Source organism: Lithobates pipiens, unplaced genomic scaffold (genome assembly GCF_037356315.1).
Source record: "Lithobates pipiens isolate NorthernLeopardFrog02 unplaced genomic scaffold, aLitPip1_a1.2 Scaffold_25, whole genome shotgun sequence".
Lineage (NCBI taxonomy): Eukaryota > Metazoa > Chordata > Amphibia > Anura > Ranidae > Lithobates > Lithobates pipiens.
In genome coordinates this window covers 35,099,910-35,125,267 of record NW_027507787.1, presented here as the reverse complement: position 1 = coordinate 35,125,267, position 25,358 = coordinate 35,099,910, and the positions used below count along the sequence as shown (strand labels likewise).

Genomic DNA, 25,358 nt, shown 5'->3' with positions numbered 1-25,358 from the left:
CAAAACAGCAGCTTGTCTCAGCTGAGAGAGTGTGCGTACAGGGACACGCTCCAGCACACCTGCAGTGGCTGTATCCCAACAGACATGAATAGGACTGACTAGACGCATATACACACACACAACACCTGTGCACCTTGTGCCGGCAAAGACAGCCCTTCGCAAGGGTGTAATGCTTAGATACACCAGGGTGAATGGGGCCTAAATAAGAAATTAAAGAATCTTTCCCTTTCAAAGAACAGCTTTAATATTTTAACCACTTCGCATCCAGGCCAATTCTGACATTTCTCTCCTACATGTAAAATTCCTAATTTTTTTGCCAGAAAATGACATAGAACCCCCAAACATTATATATGTTTTTTTAGCAAAGACCCTAGAGAATACAATGGCGCTCGTTGCAACTTTTTATCTCGCACGGTATTTGCGCAGCAATTTTTCGAACACGTTTTTTTCAGAAAAAAAAAAAACAGTTTCCTGCTTAAAAAAAAAAAAAACAGTAAAGTTAGCCCAATTTTTTTGCATAATATGAAAGAGGAGGATACGCCGAGTAAATAGATACCCAACATGTCACGCTTCAAAATTGCACACGCTCGTGGAATGGCGCCAAACTTTGGTATTTAAAAATCCCCATAGGCGACGCTTTAATTTTTTTTACTGGTTACATATTTTGGGTTACAGAGGAGGTCTAGGGCTAGAATTATTGTTCTCGCTCTAACGTTCATGGCGATACCTCACATGTGTGGTTTGAACACCGTTTTCATATGTGGGCGGGACTTACGTATGCGTTCGCTTCTGTGTGCGAGCTCACGGGGACAGGGGCGCTTTAAATTTTTTATTTTTTTATTGTTAATTTTATTTTTATTTTTTTAGTTTTACACTTAAAAATGTAAACATCGCTTGTAATAGGAATATGGCATGATCGGACATATTTACAATGAGATATGGGGTCAATAAGACCCCATATCTCACCTCTAGGCTGGGAAGAATAAAAAAACAAAACAAAAAAAAAACGATCCTGGCTTCCTAGCCAGATCGGCACCGTTAATTTGAATACGGAGGCCGGGCGTGACGTCATAACATCGCGCCCGGCCTCCGAACGATCATAGAGACTCCGGGGACAATCTAGTCCGCCGGAAATCTCTATGGTTACTTGCTGGGGCTGGCGGATCCTGTGACTGACTCACCGATGGAAACGGTGAGTCGGTAGAAGCAATAAAATATAAAATCACACAGATGTTTTACCTTTCATTTTATATTTTAAACTGAGTGGGTTGTTTTACAAAGTGAGAGTTTACCTATACTTTAACAGAAACATGCACTGTTCACAGAATTGGCTGCATCAATTCTGTACTTTAACAATGTCTGGGGCACGCTGGTATGCCTAGACTGGAATGTACAGAGTTTAACCACTTGGTTCCCACACTACGTCTATTGACGTCATGGGCTTTCAGTGGTTATATCTAAATGATGCCTGAGGCCACAGACATCATTCAGATATTGCCGTTTTCAGCCAGCGATTCCCTGCACCATAAGAACAATCACAGCGGCTGTTCCGCCGCTTGATCGTTCTTACGGGCATATATACGTATATGTATGTGTATATATACACATACACACACAAACAGTATAAAAAACATTTTCCCTCTTTTTATAAGTGATCACATACCTTCTCTTCTGAGCTGCATACCGAGCTTAGAGAGCTGGGTAGGAGAAACAGCAGCAGAAACAGAGGGACTGGAATGAACACCAGGAATTTCACATAAAGGAAGCAATACAAATCAAACAGGATACTTTCTCATACAAGTACATGGTAAAGCAGGCACATATCAGGAATATGAAATGCTGGGCTTACATATTCTTTAAAACACAGGGTAGTGGCTACTGATGTGTGTGGAGGGATAAATGCAAGTTAACAGACCCCAGGGACAAACACTCTTGGTCTCTGGTACTTGGATTGTTGTCCAGCGAGTTAGAAAATCTCTGCAGTGTGAGGCTGAGAGCACAACTGTCATTTCTGGTGACATCGATGGGATCGGAGACTCACCACAAGTAGTTCTTCTGTTTTTGAGTGTCAGTCTGCTCTATCCGCAACTGCAAGGATACTGCTAGGCTTGCAAGGCTTTATACAATGTTAAGGTTTTGTAGGTGAAGCATCATTATTTGTAGCCTAGCTAGGTAGATGCAAGACTCTTCTAATGTGAAAAGATTATGATCTGAATCCACCAGTTCCTATCACTCTTTATGTGGAAACATTTACAACCAAACACAACTGAATACATATTATTTTCTATTTGGGTTCAGCTGATCTCTCTCTCTAACATTGACTTGCAGGTATACATGACTGCTTTCCCTTATTTTTTCAGTACTGCACAAGCAGTTGATGCCTCCAAATAGGCTGCTTGTTGGAGGCATCAACCTTGATTTGTCCTTTTGTTGACATATCTTTGGTAATTTTCCAGCATTAACACGTTTGTGTTAATTTTTTTCAAATACATGCTTTTGAGACTCCCACGGAAAGTACATTTTGTTTATAAACACCCTGCAGTGATGAGGCATCAGCAAGACATGGAATTCATTTTACCAGGGAATTAGCCATTCCAATGAATTTTTCCAGCTCTGATAGGAGTTAGGGGTCTCACTCCAATTGGATCTGTTTTTAGGCTTTCTAATAACACTGGTTCAAAACACTTCATTTTGCTGGCTCTTGTATTCTTTTTCTGAAATGAATGTAACGCCTTTTTTCCTGGATCCCGTAATCCCTTCATTACCACATACCACAAGTATACGGCATCCAGGAAGTGGGCTTATTTCTGGATGCCACATATATGTATTCCTGTGTTTGTGCTGGAAGCATGCTCGAACGCGTGCTCCCCCTACCTGAGGCCAAGCTGTCGGACACAGCTCCAAGTCTCCTACAAATGATCAGGAGCCAGTAAAACTGGCTCCCAGTCATGTGATCGCTGTGATTATCGAATCTGTGATTGACAGTGTAATGTCACACCTCAGTGTTGTTTCTCCTTCTCTGAAGAGGAAAATATATATTGTACCTTTTCCTCCTAGCTAGAGGAGAAGTCTGTAGGGAAAAAATAGGATTTTTTGTACTCACCATAAAATCCTTTTCTCTGTAATTCAACGACTGACACAGCTCATCTCTTTAGACCATTGGGTTGTTACGCCAGCTTCAGGAGAGGACGAGGCATTACATGTTAACATGTGATAATAAAACTAGAACTTTCTAGTTCCGCCCAGGGACACTTTTGTCCTTCAGAGGTCATCCTGACGGGCTGGGGATGCTTGGTCGAAGCCCCGGGCGGACCAACAAGCCCTTTGTGAATGGAGAATGAGGGCCCTTGCCTATGGCGTGGCTCCTTAGCCTTCTTGGCCTGTGGGAGTAGTGTACTCTTACCACCTGTGGCCTTTTTCATAATGTCATCCAATGAGGCTCCAAAGAGCTGGTCGCCAAGGAAGGGTAGATCCGCCAAGGCTTTTTTAGATGCCTGGTCCGCAGACCAGCATTTTAGCCAAATCAGGCGCCTCAGCCCCACTGCTGACACTGAAGCCCTGGATAACAGAGCGAGAGTATCCAGGGTCGCGTCACAAATGTACTTCAGGCCTTACACTAATTGGTCTGCTAGCTCCACACAGACAGGAGAAGCCTGTTGCTCTCCCAATGCATGGTGCAAAAGTTTTACCCATTCGGTTAGTGTCCGACATAAGTGTGGATGCCAGTACTGGTCGCATGGTGGGCCCCACAACCGTAAACAAGGAACGAGCCACTGCCTCGGCCTTCATGTCCGTGGGGTCCTTAAGGGAGAGTCCCCTCTACCGGGATCGTGGTTACTTTGTTTAACCTGGATACTGGGGGGTCCATGACCGGAGGAGTCGACAATTTTTTGAGAAGGCTCTCCTCATCAGTGCCCATTAATGCAGCCTTATCAGTGCCACCTATCAGTGCCCATCAATGCAGCCTATCAGTGCCCATCAGCTAAGCCTATCAGTGCCCATCAGCTAAGCCTATCAGTGCCCATAAGTGCAGCCGCATCAGTGCCCATCAAAGCAGCCGCATCAGTGCCCATCAGTGTAGCCTCATCAGTGCCCATCAATGCAGCCTCATCAGTGCCCAATAATGCAGCCTCATCAGTGACCAATAATGCAGCCTCAGCAGTGCCCAATAATGCAGCCTTAGCAGTGCCCAATAATGCAGCCTTAGCAGTGCCCATTAATGCAGCCTTATCAGTGCCCATAAATGCAGCCTTATCAGTGCTCGGTTAGTGTCCGACACTAACCGATGCCAGTACTGGTCGCATGGTTGGCCCCACAACCGTAAACAAGGAACGAGCCACTGCCTCGGCCTTCATGTCTGTGGGGTCCTTAAGGGAGAGTCCCCTCTACCGGGATCGTGGTTACTTTGTTTAACCTGGATACTGGGGGGTCCATGACTGGAGGAGTCGACCATTTTTTGAGAAGGCTCTCCTCAAAGAGGTAATGCACCGCCATGTATTTGGGGACCGAAAAGGTCAGTTGTGGTCGACCTCATTCCTTGTAAATGAACTTATCAAAATAAGTCAGACACGGGAACACCTTAGGTGAAAGGGATGGCTTACAGTACCCAAAAGGGACCGCTACATCAGCAGAGGGATCTGCTGGCTCCTGAATTTTCAGGGTATCACGCACAGCTGTGATAAATGCTCCAACAAGCGCTTTGTCGCACACGGACCCGGACGGGGTCTCATCCTAACTGTCCGATTGGTCCTGGTCAGCGTCATCTTAAATGACAGAGCAGGGGTCACCAGCCTCAGCAGGGCCCGAATCTGCGTCAGAGCTCTCCCTGGAGGCCGGGGGGGGGGACTTTTTACCACCTTGTGCCCACGCACCGCCTCCATCCTGGCAACGAACGAATTAAGGACCGCCTCAAAGCGTCCAAAAGCACTGCACAGTCTGCAGGTGAACCGGTTGCATTTGCCTGGATTTCAGGGGAAGAAACACCAGTTTCTGAAGCCACGCTGACCCTACCCTGTCTGCCACCTGATGGGGACTTAGGACAGTCATGGTCCCACCCTCCTAACTGCTGCTGGCTGAGAGGCTCTTTTCCGCAGGACTCACCACCCTGACTGGTTCTGTGCTGTCCAGCTAGTAGTGCCTTTGTCCCTTGTCAGCTCCCAGGTGCATAGATCACACTGTGCTGTCCAGAGCTGCTGCCTATGGCATGGAAACTGATCCACAACATGTTCAGGCTCCAAGAAAATGGCCGCCGAGTGTCCAGTATAAAGGACATAAACACAGGGAAAATGGCCGCTGAGCTACAGGAAAACATGCTACTCCTTGAGACTGATCAAAAAACATGCTCAGGCTTCAAGAAAATGGCCGCCAAGTGTCCAGTATGAAGGACATAAACACAGGGAAAATGACCACCGAGCTACAGGAGAGCATGCTGCTCCTTGCCCTCACCTAAGATGGCCGCCGGACACTGTATACCATGAGGGACAGTGACAGAGAAATGGCGGTGAACAGAGCTGCAGCGATCGACAGGCACAACCACCAGACACCCCCCAGGGAGAGAAACACAAATATCAGGGCATAGCCAGCCAGCGCAGACCCCCCAGGTGAGAGCTCCCCCTGAGAGCCCCTGCATATGACACACACCGCTCAGCAGCCTCATGCAGTATCCCCCACAGGGAGGGGGGAGGGAAGATAGGGACAGGGAGAGAAGAGAGGGAGGTGAGGGACCCCCAAATCGACCTCCTAGGGAATGCCCAGCTGCTCAGCCCCACAAGGAAGGGAGAGCTGTACTTACCAGTCCTGCAGAGCTGGGAGACATTCCATCACAGACCCACTCTCCGATCAGTACAGGGTGGCTGTTGGCCCAGCACACTGTGATGTAGACATCAGTAGCATTAACGCTCACCGACCACCTCTGGAGCTGAGGTATGTCGTGGCCAACCCGGTACGTGGCTATGGTCTGCACACACTCGCTGGCCAGGTTGGGGAGACTACAAGGATAAGGGTATCCAGCCTGTCACCCAGCCGTCTTTTGATAACAGATCACAGGATCTTTAGTCTTGCGCAAAAAGCAAAGCTTCTGCAGAAAAAACATGGACCGATGGGCCAGGGTTCCTAGGTCCTTCTCCTTCACTAGGCAAAATAAAATTGAGGCTGCAGTAGCAAGCTGAGGGGTTGTTACCTAAGGGACTGCCCCTTGGGTGGAACTAAAAAGTTCTAGTTTTATTATCACATGTTAACATGTAATGCCTAGTCATGCTTGATTCCGAGCATGCATGGAACTTTGTGCTTCGGAATTGTGTACACACGATCAGAATTTCCAACAACGGATCCAGATCTCACATTTTGCGTGACGGAAATTCCGATGGAAAATGTACGACTGAGTACAATTGAGTATGGCTGGGTATGGCTGGGTACGGCTGAGTATGGCTGGGTATAGATGGGATGACTGGGTATGGCTGAGTATGGCTGGGTATGACTGAGCACGATTGAGTATGGCTGGGTATGGCTGAGGAAGACTGGGTATGGCTGGGTCCAGCTGGGTATGGATGGTTATGGCTGGGTATTACTAAGTACGATTGAATATGGCTGAGTATGGCTGAGTATGGCTGGGTACAGCTGGGTACAGCTTGGTACAGCTGGGTCCGGCTGCGTACGGCTAATTATGGATGGGGTGGATGAGCATGGATGGATGGATGAATGGATTAGTACTGCTGAGGATGGATGGATGAGTATACTGAGTATGGATGGATACTGAGTATGGATGGGTGAGCATGGATGGATGGATGAGTATGCAGAGTATGGATGGATGGGCATGCAGACTATGGATGGATGGGTATGCAGACTATGGATGTATGGGTATGCAGAGTATGGATGGGTATGCAGAGTATGGATGGGTATGCAGAGTTTGGATGGGTATGCAGAGTATGGATGGGTGAGCATGGATGGATCGATCTGTCACTGAGCAGCGCTGTGGGCACTACACATGCAGCCCACAGTGCGGCTGTCACCGATCTCGCCCCTCTCCGCTCCCACTGGATGGAAAGGGGAGGAACCGGAAATTGCGCCGGTTTGTTTACATGTGATCGCTCTGTCACCGTGATGGCTGTTCACCGTGATGCGCCCAGGGGGCGCGCGAGAGCAGAATTCTGGGGGGATGTCATAGTATGCCCTCCCAGAGTTAAGCCACCGCCCTGTAGCTGTCATTCAGCTATGGGCTGGTTGTTAAGTGGTTAAAGGATAAGTTCACCTTTACAAAAAATATATATAGTTACATAGTTACATAGTCAGTCAGGTTGAAAAAAGACACAAGTCCATCCAGTTCAACCAAAATAAAAATAAAAAATAAAATAAAATATACTATACATACATATATACACACATACACATATACATACATATACACATATATATATATATATATATATATATATATATATATATATATATATACACATATATACATACACATACATATACATACACATATATACACACATACATATACCAGCCCATATACCCAATTCTATACCCACAGTTGATCCAGAGGAAGGCAAAAAACCCCAGCAGAGCATGATCCAATTTGCTAAAGCAGGGGAAAAAATTCCTTCCTGATCCCCCGAGAGGCAATCGGATTTTCCCCGGATCAACTTTACCTATAAATTTTAGTACCCAGTTATATTACGTACACTTAGGAAATAATCCAGGCCTTTCTTAAAGCAATCCACTGAGCTGGCCATAACCACCTCTGCAGGGAGTCTATTCCACATTTTCACAGCTCTTACTGTGAAGAAACCTTTCCGTATTTGGAGATGAAATCTCTTCTCCTCTAGACGTAAAGAGTGCCCCCTTGTCCTCTTTGTTGACTTTAAAGTGAATAACTCGACACCAAGTTCCCTATATGGACCCCTTATATATTTGTACATGTTGATCAAATCCCCCCTTAATCTCCTCTTATCAAGAGTGAATAAATTCAGTTCCTCTAATCTTTCCTCATAGCTGAGTTGCTCCATGCCTCTTATCAGTTTGGTTGCCCTTCTCTGCACTTTCTCCAGTTCCCCGATATCCTTTTTGAGAACTGGTGCCCAAAACTGAACGGCATATTCCAGATGAGGTCTTACTAATGATTTGAACAGGGGCAAAATGATATCTCTCTCTCTGGAGTACATACCTCTCTTAATACAAGAAAGGACTTTGCTCGCTTTGGAAACCGCAGCTTGGCATTGCATGCTATTATTGAGCTTATGATCTACCAAAACCCCCAGATCCTTCTCCACTATGGATTCCCCCAGTTGTACTCCCCCTAGCGTGTATGATGCATGCATATTCTTAGCCCCCAAGTGCATAACCTTACATTTCTCAACATTAAACCTCATCTGCCACATAGTCGCCCAATTAGACAGAGCATTGAGGTCTGCTTGTAAATTGGTGACATCCTGTAAGGACGTTATTGCACCACATAGCTTGGTGTCATCTGCAAAGACGGAAATGTTACTCTTGATCCCAGACCCAATATCATTTATAAAGATATTAAAAAGTAAGGGTCCCAGCACTGAACCTTGGGGTACACCACTCATAACCTTAGACCATTCAGAGTAAGAATCATTAACCACTACTCTCTGAATTCTGTCTTTTAGCCAGTTTTCTATCCACCTACAAACTGATGTTTACAAACCTGTAGACTTTACCTTACACATGAGCCGTGTGTGCGGAACAGTATCGAATGCTTTTGCAAAATCCAAATATATCACGTCCACCGCCACCCCTCTGTCCAAGGTTTTACTTACCACCTCATAAAAAGAAATCAGGTTTGTCTGACAACTCCTGTCTTTCATGAATCCATGCTGTCTGTTGCTCAAAATATTTTTTTCCTGCAAGAACTCATCTATGTGGTCTTTTATTAATCCCTCCAGTATCTTCCCAACTATAGAAGTTAAACTAACAGGTCTATAATTACTTGGTAAAGACTTTGTTCCCTTTTTAAATATAGGCACCACATTGGCCCTGCGCCAATCCAGTGGTACTATTCCTGTCATTAATGAGTCCCTAAAAATTAGATACAATGGCTTTGAAATTACAGAGCTCAATTCTTTTAGGATCCGTGGGTGGATGCCATCAGGTCCAGGTGCTTTCTCCACCTTTATTCTGTCCAAATATTTCTGGACCATATCACTTATGAGCCATTGTGGATTAGGGGCTGCGTCAGTACCACCCCCATTATGGACATGAGCTCCCCCATGCTCCTTTGTATACACAGAGCTGAAGAAAGTATTTAATAAGTTAGCCTTCTCTTTGTCCCCAGTCACCCACTCCAGATTATTTTGCAAAGGGCCTACATGCTCAGACTTAACCTTTTTACTATTAATATATTTGAAGAATTTTTTGGGGTTTGTCCTACTGTCTTTTGCAATCTGTCTTTCATTTTGAATTTTTGCATCCTTGATTTCCTTTTTACATATTCTGTTAAATTCCTTGTAACATTTAAATGACACTAGTGTTCCTTCATTTTTATATTTTTTGAAAGCTCTTTTTTTATAGTTTATAGCTTTTTTAACTTTGGCAGTGAGCCACATCGGCTTTATTTTTAACCTTTTAAACTTATTGCCCATGGGAATATACTTTGCCGTGAGATCACAAACAAGCTTTTTGAAGAATTCCCATTTCTGTTCTGTGCCCATTGGTGCCAATATTCTCTCCCAGTCTAAGTCCTGGAGAGCAGCCCTCATCCTTGGAAAATTTGCTCTCTTGAAATTAAGTGTTTTTATCTTTCCCGTATGTGATTTTTGCTTACAGCTAACATCAAATGAAATCATGTTTTGGTCACTGCTACCCAGATGTTCCTTTATCTGAACATTAGTAATACGTTCTGCATGGTTTGAGATTACCAGGTCCAACAGAGCATCATTCCTAGTTGGGGCCTCAATAAACTGTACCATAAAATTGTCCTGTAATAGGTTTACAAATTTTTGCCCTTTAACTGTCCCAGCAGTGCCATTACCCCAGTCAATTTCTGGGTAGTTAAAATCCCCCATTATTATCACTGTCCCAGCCCTTGCAGCCCTTTCTATCTGTGCAAGGAGCTGAGTCTCCACCTCCTCATTAACATTGGGTGGTCTATAACAAACTCCAATGATTAACTTTGAACTATGCGCATCTGTATGCAGTTCTACCCATAATGCCTCAGACTCATCACACTCTCTGCCCACCAGGTCCTCTTTCTCACTTGCTTTGAGATTATTTCTCACATACAGACAGACCCCTCCACCTTTCCTTTTTACTCTGTCTTTCCGAAAGAGTGCATAGCCAGGAATATTAATAGCCCAGTCATGTGAGGAATGAAGCCAAGTTTCAGCAATACCAATTACATCATAGCTCTCCTGATGCACCAGAGCTTCCAACAAGCCTATTTTCCTTGGCAGACTTCTGGCATTGGCAAACAAACATTTTAATGTATTAATATATTTTGACCGGTCACACACTATCCTCTTGGGTGTTCCAAGATTACAACTAGGACTATAAAAATGCTAATTTTTTTGCATGTAAAAATATAAAAAAGAATCCATAAATATATCCCATTATTTGTAGACTCTACCAATCAATATACCCTTATTAGAATTTTTTACCAAAAATATGTAGCAGAATACATATAGGTATAATGGCATAACTGCGCTTGCCTCACCACATCATAATTACTACTAATTAGCTATATGCGATACTCCTGTGTATTATATCTGGACTTATATCCGGAAGAAAATCCTCTTGTCTGAAAGCAGAGGTTAAAAACAAACTTCAGACATGAATAGCTCCCACCAGACCAATAGATTTAATGTGGGTGTCTTACTTTATTGATGCTTAATTTGTGGATGCCTTCAATGTTTCAGATAAAAATCATTGCTCAGGCTTTTCAATAAAAAGAAATGTAGTCCAGCATAAAACAAATCAATTCACTTAATATCACACCACAGGCTTCTAAATTGTATTTAAAATATATCTGAAGTCTTCATATCTGCGTTGACAAGCTGTAAACGCATTAAATATACATTTAATAAAAAAAAAGCAGTTCTGAGTTACTAAAACACCTGTTTGAATTTCCTTTTTGCAAAATACCTTCCACGAAGATATCACGCTCAAAACACAGGGGAATGTAACACACATATAAACATCAACACAAACTACTGATGGTAAATTATAATGACAAGGACTCGTACAAATCACCTACAAAATTGCTTATGCCCGAGTCCTAGTCATGAAATCACTGTATCATGTTCCAAAGTGATCTCTTGCCAAAAGCAGTGTGCATGGCACATCTGGTAATGTTTTCTCCCAGCTTTCATTATCTACATTAATGGCAGAAATATTTCAAATTATATAGTGATGTAAACTATAAGATGCCAAGTGCTCGATTGATTTACCCATCCATTTCTTCCCAATCAGGCAGATTAATACTTGGATCTAACGGAAGGATAGAAATGTTTTTTCTTGCATGAAATAACACAATATATGGTAATGCTCCATTTACAGTGAGGGAAAAAAGTATTTGATTCCCTACAGAATATGTACGTTTGCCCACTGACAAAGAAATGATCAGTCTATCATTTTAATGATAGGTTTATTTTAACATTGAGAACAAAAAAATATCCAGAAAAACACATTTCAAAAAAGTTATTAATTGATTTACATTTTAAGTAGTGAAATAAGTATTTGATCCCCTATCAATCAGCAAGATTTCTGGCTCCCAGGTGTCTTCTATACAGGTAACGAGCTGAGATTAGAAGCACTCCCTTTAAGGCACCTGTCCGCAGAAGCAATCAATCAGATTCCAATCTCTCCACCATGGCCAAGACCAAAGAGCTGTCCAAGGATGTCAAGGACAAGATTGTAGACCTACACAAGGCTGGAATGGACTACAAGACCTTCCCAAAGCAGCTTGGTGAGAGGGTGACAACAGTTGATGCTATTATTCACAAATGGAAAAAACACAAAATAACTGTCAATTGCCCTCGGTCTGGGGCTCCGTGCAAGATCTCACCTCGTTAAGTTTCGATCAAGTTTGATCAGGAGAACAGTGAGGAATCAGCCCAGGAAGATGTAAGGTATTACGAAACATGTAGGGCAGTTATGTGCCGACACCATTACGTTACATATGACCCCTATGCACGGTGGTTTGCTTTCGTTTTTAACATTGCCATTTTTTTAATATACCGGCAATGTTAAAAACGAACGCAAACACCCGTGCATAGGGGTCATACGTAACGTATATATATCTGTATATATATATATATATATATATATATATATATATATATATATATATATATATATATATGCAACGTATTTATATCTGTATTTGTGCATTTTTTTGTACTATGACACATCGCAGTTAATACCGCCTGTCTTTTTAAAGCATTAAAGGCTTCTTTTTTAGGCGTTACTTCATGATTGGAGTCAGTTTTTTTCTCTTTACACTCGTGGCTCTGAGCCCCAGCTTATCTTTTTCAGATTGGCAGATCTACTGGCCGGGTTCTTTTGTTTACCGCCCCCCGTTGGAGCGATTTCCTGTCCATCATCGGAAGACTCCGGATACATCAGGGATTGGCGAGTCTGTTTGTCAGCTCATTCCTACACCACCCCCCACTGCTGTGCCTCCTTGTTCATCTTCGGAAGCCGCCGGTAAGACTCGAGACACTAGAGATCCATCCGTGCCTGCAAAGGGCTTAATCTGCCTGCGTTTGTGACTCCGCTTGTGAGGGAGTCCACTCACTCCGGTAAGGACCCTCACTTACAGACCTTTCCTTCTTCAAAGTTGTTTACAGTCAAAGTTGATGGGCATTGACAGCTGTTTTTTGAAGTGGACTGAGCAGTTTATTTTCACTTTCGTTCTAGTTTCCTAATATTTTTCATAATTTTCACTGTCCCACTGATCTATATATATATATATGGACATTTTTTGATTTACGTTGATTGGGGTATTCTTTTATTTTAATACTCTGTTACATGGAATGGTTCACTTTTTAGCTCAGCAATTAATTTTTTATTTGATTCAAACCATAGTGATATTTGATGGTTCTTGTTGCAGCTTTTTAGTTTTCACTGTCTAGTGTGGTATTTTCTATCTGTTTATTTAGGAATCAGCCCAGAACTATACAGGAGAATCTTGTCAATGATCTCAAGGCAGCTGGGACCATAGTCACCAAGAAAACAATTGGCAACACACTATGCCATGAGGGACTGAATCCTGCAGTGCCCGTAAGATCGCCCTGCTCAAGAAAGCACATGTACAGGCCTGTCTGATGTTTGCTAATGAATGATTCAGAGGAAAACCGAGTGAAAGTGTTGTGGCCAGAGGAGACAAAAATTGAGCTCTTTGTCATCAACTCAGCTCGCCATGTTTGGAGGAGGAGGAATGATCTCTGTGAGCTCAAGAACACCATCCCCACTGGCAAACATGGAGGTGGAAACATTATGCTTTGGGGGTGTTTTTCTACTAAGGGGACAGGACAAATTTACTGCATCAAAAGGGACGATGGACGGGGCCACATACTGTCAAATCTTGGGTAAAAACATCTTTCCCTCAGGTAGGGCATTGAAAATGGGTCGTGGATGGGTATTTCAGCATGACAATGACCTAAATCACACGGCCAAGGCAACAAAGTAGTGGCTCAAGAAGAAGCACACTAAGGTACTGGAGTGGCCTAGCCAGTCTTTAGACCTTAATCCCATAGAAAACATGTAGAGGTAGCTGAAGGTTCGAGTTACCAAACGTCAGCCTGCTAACCTTAAAGGGGTTGTAAAGGCAGGAGGTTTTGTATCTTAATGCATCAAGATACAAAATCTTGTATGTAGCAGCCCCCACAGCACGCCCCTAATTACTTACCTGAGCCCCATCTCTCTATAGCGATGTCCAAAAATGTCTAAGCTGTCTGGGACACTTCTCCTGATTGGCTGAGACACAGTTGGCTCAGGTGCCCCCATAGAAAGCTGCTGACTGAGGGGGCATTTGATAGGAGGGAGGGGCCAAGAGCAGCAAAGAGGCACCCAAGAAAAGGAGGATCTGGGCTGCTCTGTACAAAACCAACTGCACAGAGCAGTTGGTTTTGCACAGAGTAGTATAACATGTTTGTTATTTAACCACTTGCTTACTGGGCACTTAAACCCCCCTACTGCCCAGACCAATTTTCAGCTTTCAGCGCTGATGCAATTTGAATGACAATTGCGCGGTCATACAACACTGTACCCAAATTAAATTTTTATCATTTTTTTCCCACAAATAGAGCTTTCTTTTGGTGGTATTTAATTACAGCTGGGAGTTTTATTTTTTGCTGAATGAACAAAAAAGGATGCAAAAAAAAAAAAATCATGTTTAATAGTTTGTTATAAAATTTTGCAAACAGGTCATTTTTCTCCTTCATTGAAGTGCGCGGATGAGGCGCACTGATAGGCTGCACTGGTGGGCACTGATAGGCTGCACTGGTGAGCACTGATAGGTATAGTTAAGGCGGCACTAATAGGCACAGATAAGGTGGCACCGATAGGCACATATAAGGCAGTACTGATGGGCACAGATAAGGCGGCACTGATGGGCAAAGATGGGCACAGATAAGATGGCACGGATGGGTGGCACGTATGGGTGGCACTAAGGGGCACTGATAGATGGGACTGATGGGCACTGATAGGTGGCACTGATAGGTGGCTCTGAGAGGTGGCACTGCTGGGCACTGATGGGCAGCACTGATGGGCACTGGTAGATGACACTGATGGGCACGGATATGTGGCACTGGGGTGCAGCACCGTTGTTGAGGCAGATTGTGGGTGGCACTGTGGGCACTGATGGGTGGCACTGTGGGCACTGATGGGTGGCACTTACTGGGGGGAACTTATTTATTCCTGAGGGGGGGCAGGTGGGCACTGGTAAGCTGGCCGTGATCGGGACTGATGTCCCAAATACAGGCCGCCGGTGATCGGCTCTTTTTTTTCTCCTCGCGCTGTCAGCGCGAGGAGGAATAATAGCCGATTACCGGCTCCGTTGTATCACATGATCAGCTGTCATTGGCTGACAGCTGATCACGTGGTAAGGGGTCGGGATCGACCCCTTGCTTGGATCGGTGATCAGGCGAGTCTCATAGACTCGCCGATCACAGAGCGCGCCGCGCGTGCCCCTCAGGGGGCGCGCAGGCCGCTCGTGCATGGGACGACATCAATAGACGTAGTCCCGGCAAAGGAGGTCCGTGCTGTAGCCGTCATTCGGCTATAGCGCCGGTCTCAAGTGGTTAAAAAGAAAAAAAAATAACACAAGACTTTACAATCACTTTAATGACTTGGAGAGGATCTGCAAAGAGAAGTGGGACAAAATCCCTCCTGAGATGTGTGCAAACCTGGTGGCCAACTACAAGAAATGTCTGAGCTCTGTGATTGCCAACAAGGGTTTTGCCACCAAGTATTAAGTCATGATTTGCAAAGGGGTCAAATACGGTACTTATTTCACTCATTAAAATGCAAATCAATTTTATATCTTTTGACATGCGTTTTTCTAGATATTTTTGTTGTTTTGGGGTCTCTCCTACCACCTACCTACCATTAAAATTATAGACTATTTCTTTGTCAGTGGACAAACGACTGTAATAGATGATGTAAAAGGACATACAGCAATGCCCTAACAACATCATATAAATAAACAAATAAATGAATAAATTGATAAAAAAAAAAAAAAACAGGAAACACCTCTGCAATCACAGGTCCACAAATTAAAAAAAGGCAAAGGATAATAATAAAGTGCAGTAATCCCTAGCCCAGGAATAAATACCCTTTTTTCACGCTCTATTCAGTTTTAAGTTGGTGAAAGGTAATGCTAATTTTCTAATTTTACTTGACCAACTTAGACTATTGTGTTCTGATCCATCACATATAATTCAGATAAAAAAAAACTGTGAACTAAAGGCTGTAATGTAACAAAATAGGTAAAAAGCCAAAGGGGGTGAATACTTTTGCAAGGCACTGTATGTATTCTATAAAAGAGCCATCAAAACCAAATGAGCTTCCATGTGTGCAAATCCTGTTCCTTTATCTGGTAAATCTTTGGGCAGAATGAACAGGATAAACTGCTAAGTCTTTTTTTACACCAGGTAACTTCATGTGTGTACACACCTGATTCTATTATTTGTAGGGCACCCTGGGAACCCTAAAGATCAGGGTGCCCTGATATGCAAATATTGACAAGTAGGGGGCTGGTCTATAGCCAGCCCCCCTACTGCATCTTGGTACTGGTTAGTAAGGCCATCCATCACAGGCCAATGATGTGCAGTGCAGGGCAGTGCTACCAGCTACAGAAGGTGTTGATATTTGTATTTCAGAGTATGGCTTCTATCAGTGTCCATCTGAGCACTGGTTAACGTTTGTAGGAGGCATTTTCATTCTCCTCTAACTGAGGCTGCATGACCCCCGACCTTGTGTTTAAACAGTGCCGATTGTCTTTGTGCTGATCACATGCACCCTCCCAAAAAAACACACGCCTCCAAGGCTCTGTACTATGAGCAGATGGATTGGGGAAAGTCAAAAAAGGATTTGGGGGGAGTGCGCATGCGCGGGACTTCCGGGAAGACGCTCTGAACGGGAGCTCCGCACCGCTCCGGCCTTCCGCGGCACTTTCCCGGCGCCTTCTTTAGCGGACACCTTCGGGGAGACCATCCCCGTGCTCCGGAACATTTGGGGCAACTTTTTGAATGCCGGGGAAGACGACTAAGAACGACATAAGCCGCAAACTTCACTTCAGCCTGACGGACACCCAGCCTCCCAAGATGGCGGCGGCTAAAGCAACGCGCGGCGAGGCCGCAATCCCCTCACTTGGGACAATTTCGGGGACGTCTCCTTCTGCACCAGTGAGTAACCCTCAGCATCTCTCCCCCTCTCCTGCATCCACAGAATCTCTCCTGGGCAGGCTGCAGACCGAAAACCCTTTCTCCCCGCTATCCAACCCACCCAGCTGCATGGCTGAGTCTCCTCAAGCTTCCCCCATTCAGCCCAACTACCCCCCTGATGTGTCACAGCTCTTGAACAGTTTCTCTGACATGCTGGCAGTGGGTCTGGCCCAGAATGCTGCTCAGATTACAGCAGCTATTAAGGCTGACATCCAGAGCTTGGGGAGCAGAATTGATTTAATTGAGCAGATGATGGATGACAACGCAGCCCGCACCAATCAGAATTCTGCTCGTATCCAGACGCTACAAGATCAATTGGACACTGCCCTTTCGAAAATCGACGATTTAGAGAACAGGAGCAGACGTTATAACTTTCGCATCAGAGGGATCCCGGAATCGCAAGAGGATATACATGACACTGTTAAAACCATGATTAAAATCCTTATCCCTGACATCCCGGACCAGAAGCTGGAATTGGACAGAGCTCACAGAGTCCTGCAACCTCCCCGTAAAGACGGCCTTCCTCGGGACATCGTGGTCAAGCCACACTACTATGGGGTCAAGGAGGAAATAATGAAAAGGTCACGCAACAAGGAAGATATCTTTTTTAATGGCGTCAAAATCCAAATCTTTGCAGACATTTCCCCCACTACAATCCAAAAAAGGAGGGCTCTTAAACCTTTACTTGATGTTCTCTCCCAGAAGATGATTAAATACAGATGGGCCTTCCCCTTCCGCCTACAATTTCATTACAAGGAAAAGTCGCACAGCTTCACGGATTTCCAGAGTGGCGAACGATTGCTCCTCCACTTGGGACTCATCTCCCAGGACTCTTCTCCCGAACAAATGGAGACACGCCCGACCTCCTCCAAACGACCTCCTCCGTCGAGCCCTCTGACCCCCCTCTGGGTCAAGCAGCAACCCAAGAGACACCGTGACACGATCCCCCCAAGATGATCATCTTCCACCTCTGACCCTTAAGGGTCTGTTTGTTTCTTTACATCCTAACCGGATCTTTTGGAAGTGTTGTCCTCGCGTCCTTGACTTTAGAGTCACCTCGGATTGACTTCTTACACTTCCCCCCCCCCCTCTCCTGTTTTTTAGGGTTAACTTTCTTTTTCTATTACAGGCCAGGTGAACTTGGGGGTTCCCCCAACTTACTTCTCCTGAAGGGCCACAGTTTCCCTACCCGGCCCACGCCCCCCCCCTCCAGCTAACCCCCCCTACCCTTCCACAGAGGTTGTCCTCAGGCCCCTGAATGCCTGTTTTGTAACAAAGTCTCACTGTTAGTGTTCTCCAATATGCCCGCAGGGCATGAGTGTCTCTTCCCTAGGGGCCTTCCCATATACTAGGATTACTAAGTGCATGTTAAAGTTGCCATACCTACATGTTATTCTAGTTGTTAATGTTTATAACGTTGTGTTTTTTTGCTTTAGGTGTCATTTTGTTTTTTTTACTTTTTATTGGCGAGTGCCGCACGGCCGGAGCGGGCCTGCTTGCCACTCCACCTGCTGTTACCCTGGGGCCTAACCCCCCCCTTGGTGACACCAGGACCGCAACCCAGCTGCGGGTTGCCCTCCTTCCGATCCCTGCAACTTAGAGGGAATCGGAGCAGGTTTGGACCTGCAACCCCCGCTCCCTCTCCTGGGGAATCCAGACATCTTTTCCGTCTGGACTCTCCATCTCTCTTCTCCTCTCTCTTCTCTCTTTTCCTCTGTCCCTTCCTTCTTCCTGGTACTTACGGTTCTCTTCCCACTCAGGTGCCTCCAAGGAGAGCGAGCTGGTTTACACCCCTTAGGATACTGGGTCATGATCGGATCCCCCAAGTCGGGACCATTGGTCGCTTGGTTCAGGTAAGCAAAGCCGGCATGCACTCGCGCTTTTTCCCTCACACCCATGGCTGATGACGACCCCAAACCACAACCACTAAGGATCGCATCTCATAATACACAGGGCCTAAACTCCCCCATGAAAAGGCGCAAAGCCCTGCACAGCTACCATTCCAAGAGCCTGGATATCGTCCTCATCCAAGAGACGCACTTTCCTAAAAGCTTTAACCCCTCCTTTCTGCACCGAAACTACCCTACCTTCTTTCTGGCCAATGCAGATGACAAGAAGAGGGGAGTAGCTGTCCTCATTTCAAAACGCACCCCTTTCACACTGTCCCAAGTTATTAGGGATGGGGAGGGAAGATATATTTTAGTCAAGGGTCATATCAATGGATCCCTCTTCTCTTTTGTGTCTTATTATGCTCCCAACAAGGGCCAAACTCAATTCTTTTCCTCCATGCTAACCTTTCTTTCCCCTCATTTGGAAGGAAAGGTTCTCATGGGTGGCGACTCTAACGTCGCCTTTGATCATGTGCTAGACAAGTCTACCCCTAATAAAGCCCTCCTGAAAAGACCTCCCAAACAGAGTCTCAACATTGCTAGACTCTTTCATGCCTTGGGCATGATCGACTCCTGGAGGGAACTTAATCCCTCGTCCCAGGACTACACCCACTATTCTGCTCCACATAGGACATACGCCCGTATAGACCATATTTTCCTACATTCCTCAGATATCCACCATGCGCTTCACGCTACTATTGTTGAGGTGCCTTGGTCGGATCATTCATTGGTTATTCTGAAAATTTCGGGCTGCCTCTCCCAATCGCATACTCCACAATGGCGGCTGAAGGAAACATTGCTTTCCAACTCAGCTCATCGTACTGCCCTTGAATGTGACATCAAGGAATACTTTAACACCAACGATATTGAAGACATATCCCCCGGGGTGTTATGGGGGGCACATAAAGCGGTAATGAGGGGCAAGTTTATACAACTTGCCTCGCGTCTTAAGCGCGAAAAACACATCGACATTCTTAACCTAGAGAAAAATTTCCGGGCCTTAAGTAAAGCACACAAGAAACACCCCACGGCCTCCTCCCTGGCTATGCTGGATGCAGCCAAAATTGCCCTCAACACTGCTCTTACCTCTAGCGCCGAAAGACATATGCAATGGATGCAGGGCAGATTTTATCTTAATTCGGACAAATTCGGCCCTCTCCTTGCAGCAAAGCTGTCCCCTAAATTTAGAACCCAGGCCCTCCCTAAAATCAAATCTCTTTCAGGCTCTCCCCCACCAAACCCAAAACATTATCTGAATGCGTTCCATGCATTCTATTCGAAGCTCTATTCCAGCCCTGACCCGGACAACACACAGTCATCTAACACCTTTATGGATAACATTCCCCTCCCCAAGATTTCGGAAGCACACCGAACAATGATGGAAGCCCCCATCTCAGAAGCTGAAATTAAAGCAGTCATTAAAACCCTTAAGAACAACTCCGCCCCTGGTCCTGATGGGTTCTCCACATCTTACTACAAGACCTACTCTGAGATCCTGTCCCCTTATCTGGCCCGGTTCTTCAATTCCCTGAACCGAGCGTCACCCTTGGACCCTGAAGCCAACTTAGCGTACATCTCGGTCATCCCAAAACCGGGGAAAGACCAGAGCCTGGTCAGCAATTACAGACCTATCTCGTTGATTAATAACGATTTAAAAATAATGACTAAAATTCTCTCGAACCGTTTGGGCTCCTTTATTGGAGCATATGTCCATAAGGACCAGGTTGGCTTCATCCCAGGAAGGCAGGGACCGGACCAGATAAGAAGGGCGGTTGATGTTATTTCTCTACTTAAGTCAGGTTGGGACGGGGGACCCTCACAGGAAGGCTTCCTCCTCTCTATAGATTTGCAAAAGGCTTTCGATACTATCACTTGGCCATACCTTTTTGGCGTGCTAGAAAGATGGGGCTTTGGCCCGCACTTCATTCATCTTCTGGGAGCCCTTTATTCCCAACCCAAGGCAAGAATCAGACTTCAGGGCCACCTCTCCGAACCCTTTCTGATTCGGAAAGGTACTAGACAGGGATGCCCGCTCTCCCCCCTCCTCTTCGCCATTGGCATTGAAACCTTAGCTATTTCCATTAGGAACCACCCAGACATTCAGGGAGTTAAATGTGGAACAGCAACACATAAATGCGCTTTGTTTGTGGACGATGTCCTCCTCTTTATAACCTCTCCCCTCACCTCGACTCCTAACATTCTCCAACTCCTCCGAAAATTTGGGGAGGTATCCGGGTTGCAAGTTAATATGGCCAAATCGACAGCCCTCAATGTTTCTGTCCCCTCAGACCTTGTTAACAGACTCAAGGAGCATTTCCCATTCTCCTGGAGCTCCCCGTCCATTACCTATCTAGGGGTCCAGCTTACGCACACCATCGAACACTTATATAAACATAACTACCCTCCCATGTTTAAGAAACTCAAACAGGACCTGGAGCATTGGTCCCTCCACAAGCTGTCATGGATTGGGAGGATCAATGCGGTCAAGATGACTCTTCTCCCTAGACTATTGTATCTCTTCCGATCACTGCTGATACCTGTCCCCAAATCCCACATCCAAACCCTACAGTCAGCGATCATTAGATTCACCTGGGGCAAATCTAACCACAGACTCCCTAAGACAACGCTATTTAGACCTAGACGGAAGGGCGGCCTTGGGCTGCCTAATCTTTGGTGGTACTACCAAGCAGCGCAACTCTGCCAGATTTCTAATGCATTTTCCAGAGGACCAAAGCCTGACTGGCTCGAAATGGAGAGACAAGCTATCCCCAAACACACTATTGATTATCTGATGTGGCGCCCCCCGAAATCTAGACCCCCGATCATGGCCCCTACCCTCTCCCATTCCTTCGCTCTATGCGACACGCTTTTCAAGGCCAACATTCTCACCTCAGAATGGCGACCTCTTACACATCTCTTCAATAACCCCTCATTCCCACCTGGGAGGGATATTAGAGCATTCCAGTGGTGGATAGATAAAGGCCTTTATAGAATAGGGCACTTTCTCAACCCGTCTGGGCCACTCAAACTTGGGCATTGCATATCTAAACTGGAGATGCCAGACTCAGAAAGATTTCGATTCCGCCAAATTGCCCATTTCCTACACACTCTGATTTCCCATCATCCCCTCCCCCTTTCTATTTCCCCGTATGAACTTTGGTGCTCGTCAGCCATGGACGTGAGGGGGGGCATTTCCCTGATTTACTCTGCTTTGGCCGATCCAAAGGAAAAGGCGAGATACATGCTGAGCTGGGAACGTGACCTAGATATTGAATGGGATTTGGACACTTGGCACTCCTGTTTCTCGAGTGCCTTCAGGGGGATCCTTAACATTTCTCTGATGGAGGCAGACGTCAAGGTCTTCTCGCGCTGGTATCTGGTCCCGACACGTCTGGCCAAATTTTACCCCCAATCCTCGCCCCTATGTTTTAGGGGCTGCGGCCATCTAGGGTCGCTCCTCCATATCCTGTGGGAGTGCCCCAGGATCAGAAGCTTCTGGAACAAGACCTTTGGCCTTATTCGTAGAGTCACTGGTCTTGCTGTTCCGCAATCCCCTGCAATTGCCCTCCTAAATCAAACGATACCCCTAACCACTAAACATAGCCGAGTTCTGATTCATTTTTTCTTTATCGGTGCTAAAATGACGATAGCCAGGTCTTGGAAGTCCCCCAGGGTCTCCTTCCCATTACTTAAACAAAAAATTACTTGGATTATGTTCAACGAAAAAACTTCTCATTCAATTTTGGACAAAATAGACAAATTTAAGCGGGTGTGGGAACCTTGGGCCAACTTTATTGGGATCCTTCTATAAGACCAGACTCAGGGCTCGGTTCTTGTTTAGCCCCCAGTTCCATTTTATATCATGATCTCCACGGACTCTCCTTGGTCCAGGCACCCCTCTCTGTACACCTATTTCTCTCTCTTTTTCCCCTCTCTCTTTCCTATTCTTTCCTTTCTTTCTCTCGTCCACATCCTCTCCATGCCCTGTTGGACTGGGTTTTGGGGAATTTTAGGACTCAAGACAGGTCATAACAGTTTTATCTTTATTTTATTTTTATTTTTTATCACCTTGTGGCCTTAGACTCACTAGCTTCGCACTGTCGGTCCCACTACTCCTGGGCCTTTTCCTCATAAGCTGTTTGTAGCTCTGTTAGTAGTTGGGACTCTCAGAGGCCTACACCTAGTTCACTGTATGTTCTCTTGATCTATTACTTATCCCAGTCATTTTTTGCTAATGTTAGGCATATAGTCCTCCAGTTACATCGGCAGGCTAGGGGGGTTTCGAGACCCCGGCACAGCGTGCTCCCTGTTGGGGTGTCGGGGCCTCGATCTTCCCAGAGGTTGTTTCCGTCTGCTCATGTATCTTATGCGGCCTTTTACTGGATTTTTTTCTTATTTTTTTTATGTTGACTGGGGGGTTTTTATTTTTTATTTTCTCTCTTTTTGATGTTTACTCAGAACACTGAAATTTACTATTCGGACGGTACTGATATTTTCGGACTGGGAGCCTCTCCCTTAGCGGGAGGGGCCCATATCTCCCCCTTGGGTCTCTCAGTGTTTTTCTTATGTTTGTCTTTTTGCTCTCTGAGCTTTCATTCCTGTCTTGCAAAACCGTTACTGTAATCCCCTGCGAGGGAGCGAAGTCATGTTTTATTTGCTATACTTTAATAAAAAATGTAAACTTTAAAAAAAAAAAGGATTTGGGACAGTCAAAAAAGGGGGGTGGGGGTCAGAGAAGACAGGATCAAACAGCCTTTTTACAGTGGAGGATTAACCCCTTAGGTTTCACAGGGAGTATAACAAGCATTATTTACTTCATATACTGGTGTGGGTTTAGTAACACTTTAAGGTGCTGAAATACAAAGCAATGTGGCATTAAGGCACCTGGAACTGCCGGCTATTCAACATGAGCAGTGCAGCCTGGTCAAAGTTCTGCTTTATGAAAGTAAATCATTGTTAGATCCAAGCTCTGATTGGCTGGATAGGGAAAATGAAAGCCAAAAATGTTCTCATACTACACTGCACTGATCATGAGCAGGGCAATTGGGGAATACAGATGCTGGAGACTCCAAGCAGACAGCAATGGCAGTAAAGGAGAGATGAGACACAGGAACCTACTCCCACACAACTCCTGTGTCTCTGCTCTCCTTCACTGCCCTTGCTGTGTCAGAGTCTCCAACATCTGTATTCCCCAACTGCCCAGCTCTCGGCCAATGCAACCTTTTTCTGATACCTGCTGAAATATACTATCCATTAGCTAAGAAGATAAAGTATTTAAAGTGAGGGGTGCAGATTCGATCTTGGCTTTAGCCAAGCAGTTTTGCTTAAAATCCACCCTGAAAAAAGGAGATTTAATACTGGCCCCACTTGGTCATACAAGTATGAAAAAACATTGTTTAACCTTTGTGGTCTAAATCAATTTTATTATGTAAAAAACAGGCAATATGTGTTGCTGCTTGCTCATTCATAAGTGGCTGCCATTTTAATTATACACCAGATTATTACAGATAAATACGAGTTTCATATTTCTGACCATTACTTCATTACAGTGACCTTTCCTAAATTTTCTTTTTTAAACATTAAATCATTTACTGAATATTTATTTGCTCACAAAAGTGGATGTTTTTGTATTAGTGGGTAGAGTGCTGTGCATCCCCCACTTTTGTGAGGAAATGTATGTTCATCTCTCAAGCATTTATTATCTCGTTATCAGTGTGAGGATCATAGAGATTATAATATATATGATTCACGCAACATTTATTTAATTAATTCTACCTCTGAAACTTAAAACCTCAAAGTCTGTATGGATACATATTTGTTTGCGTCCCAAATTTATCATCCATAAATCTAGGATCTTATAGTACAGACAGACCCAAATTTGATCTTTGCAAATTTTCCATTTGAAGGGGCCCTCAAACATGTGCCTGCTATATTACAGTATATGTTCTCTGGAACTGCTGGCATTTGTAAGAGGCAGAACTTGACAAACATTTGTTTTTTTCAACTTACCGTATTTGCTGGTGTATAAGGCGACCCATCATATAAGGTGACCCCCTAATCTTACAGGACAAAAATGCTTTTAAATCTGTACTTACCGTATAAGACGACCCGGCTTTCGAGGCTTCCGAGGCTTCATATTTCTTCCTTCTTCCTGCATTTGCTGGAGCCAATCACGGCGAGCGATGTATTCTATTAATGAATACAAAGCCTGCTTGGATTGGCAGAGGCTGTAACATCATCAGCCCGCGCCGCTCTGACTCTCCAAGCCAATCAGAGCAGGCTACAGAGTAGCCTGCTCGGATTGGCAGAGGTCGTTACTCCAATCCGAGCAGGCTTTGTATTCATTTGAATACATCGCTCACCAGGATTGGCTCAGCGGTATATACTGTATGTAGCCGAAGCTACATACAGTATTACCGAACACCCAGCCGGCATCCGAGGAGCTGACCCGGCGTATAAGACGACCCCTGCTTTTTGGCCAATTTTTTTACGTGTAAAAGGTCGTCTCATACGCCGGAAAATACGGTATTTAACAATGGCCCCAGTACATTTATACATTTCA

The 25,358-nt window shown here is 45.0% G+C and overlaps 1 protein-coding gene across 4 annotated transcripts in view; it reads right to left on the bottom strand.

Moving 5' to 3' along the window:
* LOC143930192 (solute carrier family 22 member 15-like) overlaps positions 1–25,358 on the bottom strand; it is a 539,229-nt gene that overhangs the window by 98,955 nt on the left and 414,916 nt on the right. The window lies entirely within an intron of this gene.